Below are 11455 nucleotides of genomic sequence, written 5' to 3' on the forward strand. Positions count from 1 at the left end.
GGCATTTAAAGATATTCTGTGTTGTCTTATATCTAAAATGTGAGCATTTACCCGGCATGAATATCTCTTGGGACGTACGCAGACAGGCATTAGTGAAAGCTAACAAAGTGCTTCTGTTTTAAAAGAGCAGAGAACAGCGAGGTCTGTTGTCAGGGGAAAAGAGCATGGTGCTCAGTGTTTAAGGTTGTTTTTTTTTTTAAAGTCTGTGTATATATGTTTATTACCACCTGCTAAAGCTACATGTCTTCGCAGCATGTACTCGCTGGTTGCTTCATCAGGCTGACCTTGCTAGTACTGGACCTCCTTTAACTTTCAGAACTGCCTTATTTCTTCATGCCATAGATTCAACAAGGTGCAAGAAACACCTCCTGAGAGATTTGCATCCATATTGACATGATAGCTTCACACATTTGCTGCAGATTTGTCTGTTACACATTCATGATATCTCCTGCTCCACCACATCCCAAAGGTGCTCTATTGGACTGAGATCTGACGACTGTGTTGGCCATATTCAAGAAACCAGTTTGAGATGGTTTGAGGCATGTAACATGGTTTGTTGGAAGCAGCCATCAGAAGATGGGTACAGCGTGGTCATAAAAGAAATGGAACAGGTCAGCAACAATACTCAGATGGGCTTTGGTGTTTAAATGGTGCTCAATTGGTTCTAGGGGTCCAAAATGTGTGAAAGAAATTCTCCACATCATTATACCATCATATACTTCAGATTCTAGCCAATCATTTTACCTTTCCAAGGATAGTAGGCGGGCCCAGGTACATATGTTCTTTTAGAGCAGAGCTACAGATTAAAAATGCCCACGGTGAAGCGGTCAAAAGTCTGGCTGTACTTCACAGCAAGAGATGCAAACTCAGCAGCCTGCAACAAGTGCTTTAAGGTGATACTGTTCAAAGGAGGTAACGCCTCGTATCTGATGAAACACCTGGCGACACATAGCGTTTTTTTTAAAGCCGAGAAATGCACCATACCTACTACGGGTGTGGTGCCTGTTATCGGACCCGGAGTTAGCAACATCCCCCAAAACCCGAAGAGGAGAGTCCTGGCCCCTAGCCCTGCCAGTGTAGCAGAAATGATGACAGATGATGATGGCAACAGCAGCCGTTCTTCTCTGCGTGAGTAGCTTAATGTTGTCCGTGTGTAATTTACGTTGAGTACGCTAACCACGTTATTACATTAATGCATGTAAGGTAAACTAGCAACCACCGTTGTAGTTACATGCGGCTGTCTTCTTGTTTGATGGCAGATACTCCCTTCACCCTGGCCAAAAAGGCTAAAATGACCAAAGAAAAAATTGGAAAACAGTTAAATATGAGAGGTTTTGGGACAAAGTTTGTGTTTTTTACATTGTTTAAGCACTGCTTCCAGCTAAGAGTGATACCATATATGCCCTATAGCTGCAGAAAAGGCTAACATTGTTATCTTTTCACAAAAAAACAGCTAAACATAAAAGGTTTTTGGACAAAGTTCTCCATTCTTTAAGTACCGGTTCGAGCACCGTTTAAGCACCGGCACCGTTTCAAAAGTACCGGTTTGGCACCGGTATCGGATAAAACCTAAACGATACCCATCCCTACTTTCATGTTGTTTATGTCCAATTCTGGGCCTACCAGCTTAGTGTCCCAGCAGAAATCATGACCTATCAGACCAGGCAACATTTTTGCGATCTTCTGTTGTCTAATTATGTTGAACTTATGCAAACTGTAGCCATAGATTCCTGTTTTTAGCTTTTTTTTAGCTTTTTTTTTTTTTACCTGTCCCGTTTGGTTCCTTTGCCATCAGAATTATTGTCTAAAGGCCAAGAAAGATGCCCAAGGGATTTACTTTGCCAAATGGACCATCCCGGCCTTGCCGTCCCACATAGCAAAATTGGTATGGCCCCGATCTGGCCCACACAATGTGCTTACACATGGCCCACATACCGCAAAGAATGACGGCCCTTTGGTGGCCCAGATCAGGTTTGCCAGAGGTGGCCCACACATGGGCCAGCACAAGGACAGTTGCAGACACACTAGTGGTCCTGTGCTGGCCAATGTGTATTGTGGCGGCAAATCTCCGTTAGCGAGTTAGCGTTAATACCATAATGCAGTTATGGTGTTAACGTCATTTTAACGGGATTAACACTGACAGCACTAGTTGTGCTGTGAGGTATCGTCCTAGTTCTAATGGCTGTGCTGTTTAGAGTTGGGCACTTTATAAACCGGGTTTGGTACAACCATTCACACCAGTCCAAAGACAGGTGTGAAGATATGTGTGGCACATCTGTTACGTGTGTGTACCTGACATACGTTGCTATTTGGCTGGAATTAGAAAAGTATAAGGCAGCTCTAACTAATTTGCTTATACATCAAAGCTTGAGGCTGGCAGGTCTCCACTTCATATGATGGCATTTGGTCAGGGAGTGGAACAAAACTCCTCACCTCAACTAGAGCTCTCCATGGGAGTAGGATTAATGTAGATTGTTTCAAGCAGGAAAACAAGACTCCCCCGTTAGGTTTGGATCTATGTAAGAAATCAAACCCTAGCCTCTGCTGAGGTTTTGTGCTTTTTTTCTTCTTTTTTTTTTTTTTGCCCTGAAGCTGCTTTGATGAAGTGTATATAAAATAACGATTGATATGGTAAGGCTAAAGCAGGGAGAGAGAGGTGAGGACAAACTCAGATGATCAAAGAGACATGGAATGGAGAGGGGAAATGGGCCCTGCGTGGGATGTTTCCCTTCATAACAACTATTTCAGCTCATAAATAACAGATTCACACGCGTTTTAATGGTACACTGACTTGTAACAGGGACAATGTTGCCACTGTGCTCAAAAATTGCAAAAATGGCCATTTGTATCTTGGGTTGATTGAGACTTGTGAGAAAAAATTTGAAATCCTTAAGGATGAGGAAGACAGAGGAAGGTAGGTAGGGTTTGAATATATGACGGTGCTGTAAAAGTGAATTACCTTCCAGAACTGCACAGTGTTAAAAAAAAAAAAAAAAAAAAAAAAAAAAAAAAGGTTAATAGTATGAGTATGACATCAGTTCTGTCTCTTTGTTAGATTTTCAAGATTTCAGGTTAGGGTCAAATACACACAAACTGTGAAAATCAGTAAGAATGTTCTAATACCTACAACTTTTTATAGATGATCTTCAAACTTCACAACAATATGCTAGGCCTTGGGGACATGAGTACCTAGGTTGGCTTAGCATTAGACCTTGACCTTTGTTATTAGCGTCCAAGGTCAAAGTTGACCTTGAAAAAAAAACACAGGCTAACGTCATATCATAAAAGATCAAAGTTTTAGTAAAACCATTGCCTTCTGAGAAGTTGTGCTCTCTGAGTGCTCTTGTTTTAAATGGGCTTTAAACGGCTTTTGGACAGATGGATGGATGATAAAAATATATTTTTTGTAATTTTTACGTCTATTCTGACACACACGAATCAAGATAAAGACAGCAGAATATAAGCCTGTTGGAAGGGTTTTAAGATTTCCTCTAAATGATCACATACAGGAGCTGTTGGCATTACAGTTTCATGAACAGTAATATATAAACAAAACCATAATCTATTTCAAGACCAAATAGTTGTGGTGTTTAGCCCAAAAATGAGTAAACATGAAATAAAATAGGAAGGGGAAAAGAACTAACAAGTGATTAATTACATATTGAAAATAAGTGCAAAGAACAAAGCTCCCACAGGGGACACAAACCCCGGCCTTCTGACAGTATTGGGTTTAATGCAACTGTCATGGGAATGAGTAAATTACCCAGGACTGCAGTTCATATCTTCCCTCGCTGTTTTATTTTGTTCTCTGTTTGGCTCAATTTAAAGCACCAGAAATAGTGTTTGGTGAGGATGAGGAAAATATCAAGGTTTGTGTTAAAAATCAACCCTGCATGTTGGAAATTATGCTAAATTGTACCCACAGCATTCAAAATTAACACTAAGTGGTTCTGAACAAGCGTCCCATGTGTGACGAGTTGGGAATGAGACCAAGCTCATAACGCATAAAAGTTCCATAATGTGAGCACATTCAAAGAGACAAACGCTCACATATGCACCCTTGATTTGCTGTTTTCCATTGGTATAAAGTATAGACAGTCACATGCACCATGATATAACATCAGCTGCTCTAAATGAGGCCACTAAATGCTGTGTACTAGATGCATAATAAAAAAACATGCAACTGTGGATTCAATAAAAGTGTCCTATTTTCCTGTACTGTGGAGCTTGAGACAGTGTATGGATTAATGGGGGGAGCTCATGGTGTTCTTTTAACAGAAGCATAGAGGCATGCTGAGTGTTACCGTGATTTGCTATGACAGCCGTGCCCCAGTGCAACATTCACTTAAAGCACAAAGTAAGCTTTGTCCATTTGTTTCCTCTGGTTTGTGTGTGTCAGAGTGGGTGTGTACTGGGCAGGGCTTGGGGTAGATGAATGCAGAACAGTGTGTGCATTTCCCAGCCAGGTGGAATCAGACAGTCTCTTCTTCAAATGACAGATGAGCTGCAAGACCATCTACATACATCATGTTGTGCTAGACTGATCAGGAGAAAGACTGATGGCAAGGCAGAGAAATCCCTACAGGATTTTTTTTTTTTTTTTGGACTTAATAATTTCATGACAGGCTGAACACTGTGAGAATTACACCAGACAGGCAAGAGAAGCTGCTTATTTTCAGCACCAGTTGGGTGGTATTTTTGCTCAGGCTCCCTGACTGCTTTTTCTGTTAAAATGCATTGCTAGGTCAGACACACAAGCACCGTGCTGTTCCCTCCATTTTGTCCCATCTGTTTAACATGGAGCATTACTAACACAATCAGCAGATCCTAGTACAGTCTGTGCCAGTGTGCCATGGTAGTAGAACAACTACCATAGACAAAAAAAGAAAAAAGAAATCGCACATTTTCTTTCATTTCACTGCTGTGTCAAAAAGTAACCTGCAAACTCATTTCTGGTGTGTTTTTATGTTACAAATACACCTCTCAGGTTAAGGTTCTGAATTTCTCAAGCTATTTATACATCCAGGCTAAGTTATAAAGTAAGCCCTTCTTAAATAGAGACTGGAGGTGTGTATCAGATCTCTGCCTTTTGGGGCCAGATTTGTTAAGCGTGTGTGCAAAGAGTGCTGACAGGTGTCAAAATAGCATGCCCATTCTGCCAAGAGACCCGCAATTTAGAGCAAGGCTGCAAACCAAGAGATGATATTCAGCTGCACGCAATTTACTAACAGGGCAAGCGCAGCTTGCTAATTGTAATCAGAAAAGCACATAAATAAAGGTCATACACATGTATGTTAAATGTAGCCCTATGGTAGCCAGTGTAGGACTGTAAGCCGTGCAACAATATTTTCACATCGAGTTCTGTAGCAGTCTTGTCTTGTATTAAGACAACGTGCATCACCTCAAAGGATAAAACAAACCAGAAGTGTCTGATTGCCTGTTAGTGTTAAAAGTACAACTACAACTTTTTGTGCTGGATTAAAAAAAAAAAAAAAAAGATGTCGTATGTGTGCATTTATACAATATCTTTATCTCACGTACTGTCAAACTGCATGCAGCTGAATCAATGCAGGTTCACCTCTAAAACCGATCATCTGCGCGCTGTCCATGGTGCTGACACGTTCAACTAGCACAGTGATTTCCAAAGTCTGGGCTGGGGCCCCCTAGTGGGACATGAGGATACTGCATGCAGGCTGCGATAATAACAGAAATTCAGTTTGAAATTACTTGTAAGTATGTAGAGTTACATATTCATATAAATTTGGTTGAAAGTGAATTTAAACTCATAATAGGAAGTGTTTAGTTAGTTATATTACTCATTACTCTGACCCTAAATCACTGCTTTTGTATTGAAGTTTGTGTCCCAATGGCAGGCGGGTCTACACGTTGACCTTAACACTTTGCATATGACTGGGTAGTGTTAGCAATTGATAGCAAACAGCCTGCTTTGTTTATGTTTTTTGAATACACTTTTTCAAGAGAATGCATCGCTTTCTGTATTAGGGTGAAGATTTCAGCTTGTCTTCAGCTTGAATGTAATTGAGATAAAAATGTGTTTTTAAAGTTTATTACAGTATAGGGATTGCAAAAATTGAGACATGTGTTTTTTTAAGTGTTGAATATTGGGACAATTAGCAGTAAACTGCATGTGGCAAACATTAAGCATTACTAAATCAGTTTGCATGCTTGATTTAAATATTCCTCGCCCCATATTTTTCAGCTTGAACATGCAACTCCCACAAATGCATATACAAGGGTCAAGACTCTCTGAGTTCCCACCCATTACATGCAATTTACTCACTGTGCTGTCTTTCTAAAATATTGACAGTGTTATTTTTTTTATTTTTTAAAACACAGTTTGTTCTGGCACCGTGCCTCAGTAAATCTGGCAGCTTGGAGGCTGCCTGGAGGAAGCAGGTGGAAGCTGTGTGGATAACTCTATGTGGTCATCAAAAATGGATGGAAGGCAACACATAGGCTCCCATGCACCTTCCCATGTTGAAATACATGTACAGGTACAGGGTACAGATTTTCCAAGGGGGGGAATAAAAGCCTAATGTGTCGTAACTTCCTGCAGAAAAAAATGGAGATGGAGAAAAATTAAGAAAGAGAGAACAAAATGAGAAACAGACCATTCTGGAAGATCATTAAAGGTTCTAACACTTGTTAAATCAGACAGTGGGTCTGGTGATGATGAGCTGCTGAAGTTCAAGTTGTGTCTCACAACAAAATGAATAATAACGTCTGTTATCAGAAGCCTTTGTGCGATTAGGTCACAGGTAACAAATGCAGATCGTGAATCTAGGATTTTTAATAATTCAGAACTATCTAATGTCATGAGCCGAGCATGCCTAAGTCCAGCTGAGGCAGCTGAAGCAGCAGAGTGGAGCGCTATGTCTGCTCTCATCTTGTTGCACCCCAAATCAAAATGTATTCTTCTTAGCAAAAAAAACTTGTAACACAGCTACAACACGCTAACTGTTGGCTGTGTTGTCTTATGCATGTAGCTAGCAACTTCTCAATAATTAAAAAGAAAATGCAAATCTTGAAAAACAAAGGCTATACTCACTAATTGAAAAGCACTGGCTTTACTACGCTTATTGACTACTCAAAGCACTTAGCCCCATTAACCCATATATTGATACAACACTTTGTCCAATACACTTTCTCTCATTTTGAGATCAATTAACATGACATGCATGTCTGTGGACTTTTGGAGGACGCTGAAGAAACCAGCACAGCTAGAAGGCGAATACTCCACACACAAGCCCAGTATTTTTAACTTAATCAAGCTAAAATTAGTGAATTGGCATCATACAAACATAATGTCAGAATTTTATTGTGGTTATTGATTGGTTACAGACATGCTCCATTATATTCTCATTTTAAATCTCGAACAGATTTAAGCACATTAAATTTATACCAGAGATATAAAACCTTCTCTGCCCCAAACACCACTTTACATAAACTACCCTTTCCCTTTGTTATTATTGTTTTGTTGTTGTTTTTCAGACGCAAGAGGGAGATATCAGTCTATCTAGATGCCTTCCTCTTACACCTCTATGAACCAGCCTGCTCTGGTGTAAATCAATTGCAAGAGAAAATCTATAGAGCCATCCGGTCTGAAGCAATCTGAATCAACAAAAGGTCAACGTAACATTACATGCTGTAGCATAATTTCCAAAAATAACCGTTTTAGTGGGCATAACAATGTGCAGTATTCTCTAGAGAGCCATTTGAAGTTCCCACTGCACAGTTACAGCTGCCCTGAGGCCAGACATTCTCCTGGTCACAGAGGCCACCAAAAATATCACACTAGTGAAACTGACAGTGCTGTGGGAGGATCGCATGGAGGAAGTGCAAAAAAAAAAAAAAAAAGTAAAAAGAAAAAGGTCCTCGGATGAATAACTGGTCATCGTCTGCCAGTAGCAGGGTAAAGTGTCAGGATGCATGCCCATTAAAGTTGGATGCAGAGGAGGATTTCTGGGGCATTCTCTTCAAGGCCCTGAGCTAACTCAGTTTCACGGAACTGTCAAGGAGCTGAACTATCAAGAATATCAGCGAGGCATCTGGGATTCAGAGAGGAGACCCAACCTGAAGTCAAGCTGTGGCCCAGTCAGCCACAGCTGAGTCACCGGTGAGAGGATTTCAAAGACCTGAAACACGTGACCACCCCGGAATACTCCAATAATAATGTTTACAGTTGCATCCAAGGATGTGTTTTATGGGGCAGAAATGGTTTAAACAGTAGTACACCGATAAAGGCCACTTTTTTAAAATGATGTTTACATGTTATTGAAAAAAGCTTAAACTTAAAGCAGAAAGTGTTAATGCAAGTGGTGTCTAAGGAGAGATCCAATGAACACTGTGTTTTACTGAAAATGGTTTATTGACACAAAGAGGTTTTGATCAGAGACTGACTGCAACATATTCATGATTCAGGAAATAGTTTCAGCCAGGGGGGCTTGAGAACCCTGGGAGAGAGGAAATGTGCATTAGTTTAGTAAGGCTACTGTGGAGCGATGGTACAGAATTGATCCTGAGGAGATTTTGGCTTGGAAGAGTTTGGCTTACTTAGAGAGGTGGGGCGGGCTATACTAAGGATCAAGGGACATGAGTTTGTTTCCTGAAGCCACTGGGGGACATTGGGGGCTATTTTCCACCAAAAAGGACGAACTCAACTGGAACAGGTGAGCAAATCTGGTTGGAAGATTGTCCATCACCCATAGAAGAACACAAACGTAAACAGCACTAGAATGCAGAGAAGCTCTCTCTGAGCCTGATTACCACTCTCAGGAGGTTTGGCAATCTATTAAGGACTGGAAGCTCAAGCAGCTCAGGATATAAACTGGTCCTGCTGAGGAAGTGGGAATCAGGCTGAAAGACAGGAAGACTAAATCTACCACCCAAGGGCGGAGACAGAACCTGCCCAACCCAATCGAGAACTCTAGAGACCATAGATAGAGGAGCACACCAGTGCAGGACTATGACAAGAAGCAGTCTATGCAAGTTTGTCACAATTTGGCTACTTTATTTAAACAACAAGAAGCAAAATCATTAAGTCGGTAGAGTAGTGCTTAGGTAGGTGTGGGAAGACGTGCATGCATGTGGCAAAATAAAAAAAGAAAGCGATTCTACACTCTAGAATGGGGTGGGTAGTTAAGCTTCCATGAGGCCCTATGAGAATCAAGGACTGTTATGGAGGGCGGCACCAATGAGCTTGTAAAGAGATCAAATTAATATTGAGCAGAACTGGTAATATTAATTGCTCACCCCTGCCTAGACCAGCCCTTTCTCAAGTAATTTCCACTTCCACTCAGATAAACCTGCAGGCTATGTGTCATATGTATTTCTATTTATGGTTAATAGATACTCTGCTGAAAAAGAAAAAAGACTTTTATTACTCTCACTCAATATTTTTTCTGTTTCTGTTTGATTTTTTTAAATTTCACTTTATTATTCCCAAGCTGTTGTCTTTTTAAATGTTTTGTGACTGATGCAAATTATTTTGTGTTTAGTGGGGGGGGTTTGGCATGCGTGCGTGTGTGTGTGTGTGCGTGTGTGTGTGTGTGTGTGTGTGTGTGTGTGTGTGTGTGTGTGTGTGTGTGTGTCATGTGAATTCCTCAACCTTTCCATCTCTCACGGCACTGGCCATGTCCGTGGCACTGAGATCCATTTGTTATGCAGGTTCATGAGATCAAGTGGGTGTTTGTCATTCCAGAGCACACTCCTTCACAGTGGTTGGCCGCCTGCCTCTCTGTGATACCACAGTGAGGAGAAAACAGCATGACACAGGCCACGGTCGTCTGCCTCACAGAGGAGGAATGTACAGAGGCCACTTCTCATATGTTGCTCTGATTTGCACCAATGTTACATTGATTTGCCAGCGAGATGGTCAGGCAGACGGTATTTGCTACACTGGTTTGATTCTGCTGTCAGTCATGCAGCAGCTCTTCATGCTCTACCAGTGATAAGAAAGATGCACGCTTGGAAAATAGGACTCTCTCTCTCTCGCTCTCTCACATTCACACACACACACACACACACATACACACACACGCTGACACATCAGCAGCCACAGCAGGCATGAGTGTGACCCCGCAAACAGTGATGAGGTCATTACAGGCGACACAGCTAGGGCTGGAGACCGGAGCCTGGAGGCTGTGCAGCAGTAAAACAGAAGAGAGTACAGTGTGTTCCTTAGCAAGGCGAGAGGTCAGGATGTGCTAGTCGCCAAGCTTGTCCTCAGTGCGGGATACAGAGAACGGGGGAGCCAGTGACATCACACAGGGCCACTCGTAGTGACTCACTGACACTAATTATGGTTTCAACCTCCTGCTCTCGCTCTGTTTGACTCCTCTTCACCTCACTGCTGACTTTTCTACCCGCGACATTTTGACAATCTCTCTCAAATCTCTCTCCCTCTCTTTCATTTTAACTTTGTCCTCTCACTTTTCTCTCATTCCCCTTTTCTCTTTCTTTCTGTGGCACACAGGCACAAACTAAATTTCAGAATTTCAATTCCCATATTTAGTGTATGCCACCCTTTGTCTGTGTCTTACACAATCACTTCCTCCCTCCTCATTTTTAGCTTCTGTAAGAGCAGAGAAGAGGTTGCAGAGTGCAAAATGACTTCTCTGCTCTGTCACTTCACTTTAAGACACACACACACACACACACACACTTGTGTTTTCATATCTTAGTGGGGACATCTTATTGACATACTGTTTTCCCTAAGCGCTTACTCTAACCATAAAAAATAAGGCACTAACCCTTAGCCTTAACCTAGCCATAACCTAATTGTAACGCTGACCCAAAAACCACATTTTGAGCCTCAAAAATGCCTTCAAACTCATGGACACTGGCATTTTGTCCCCATAAAGGCAGTTGGTCCCCACAAGTATAGTGAAATTCCAATTTCTGGTCCCCACAAAGATAGATAAACACGGTACACACATATAAACACACAGGCTGGTGTAGAGCTATTTGGTCAAGTCTGTTGATATCCTGTTAAAGGATGATTCACTTCATATCCATTCCAAGACAGGTGAACAGAGAGTGGCGGAGTGGTTACAGACTAAAAGGCAAGCTGGGAAAGGATGAGGCAGGAAAAGTAGCTAAACTCTGAGAAAAAGAGATTTATATATAGGATGAGGTAATAGAGAGGGTTTTGGTTTGCAGCAGCAGTGGGTGGGTTTGTGTTTGTGCTCCCGGTTAGCTCTCAGCTGGCTGATATGAAGGAGCCTTGGCAGAACAGTCAGCCAGCAGCCAGCACACCTGAGGAGTAAACATGACAGATGCTGATAGACCCTGACGCAGACTGATAAGCTCTCTCCCACAATCCCCCAGTGCTGTCCACAGTGGTGCAGAAACCTTATCGTGTATTGCGCCACGCCAAGCCTTTCCCCTCCTCATCGCCACCATCGTAAGTCTGCGTGCGGCCACCCTCGATAGG

The sequence above is a fragment of the Simochromis diagramma genome, unplaced genomic scaffold, assembly GCF_900408965.1.
Source record: "Simochromis diagramma unplaced genomic scaffold, fSimDia1.1 OVJJ01000802.1, whole genome shotgun sequence".
Classification (NCBI taxonomy): Eukaryota; Metazoa; Chordata; class Actinopteri; order Cichliformes; family Cichlidae; genus Simochromis; species Simochromis diagramma.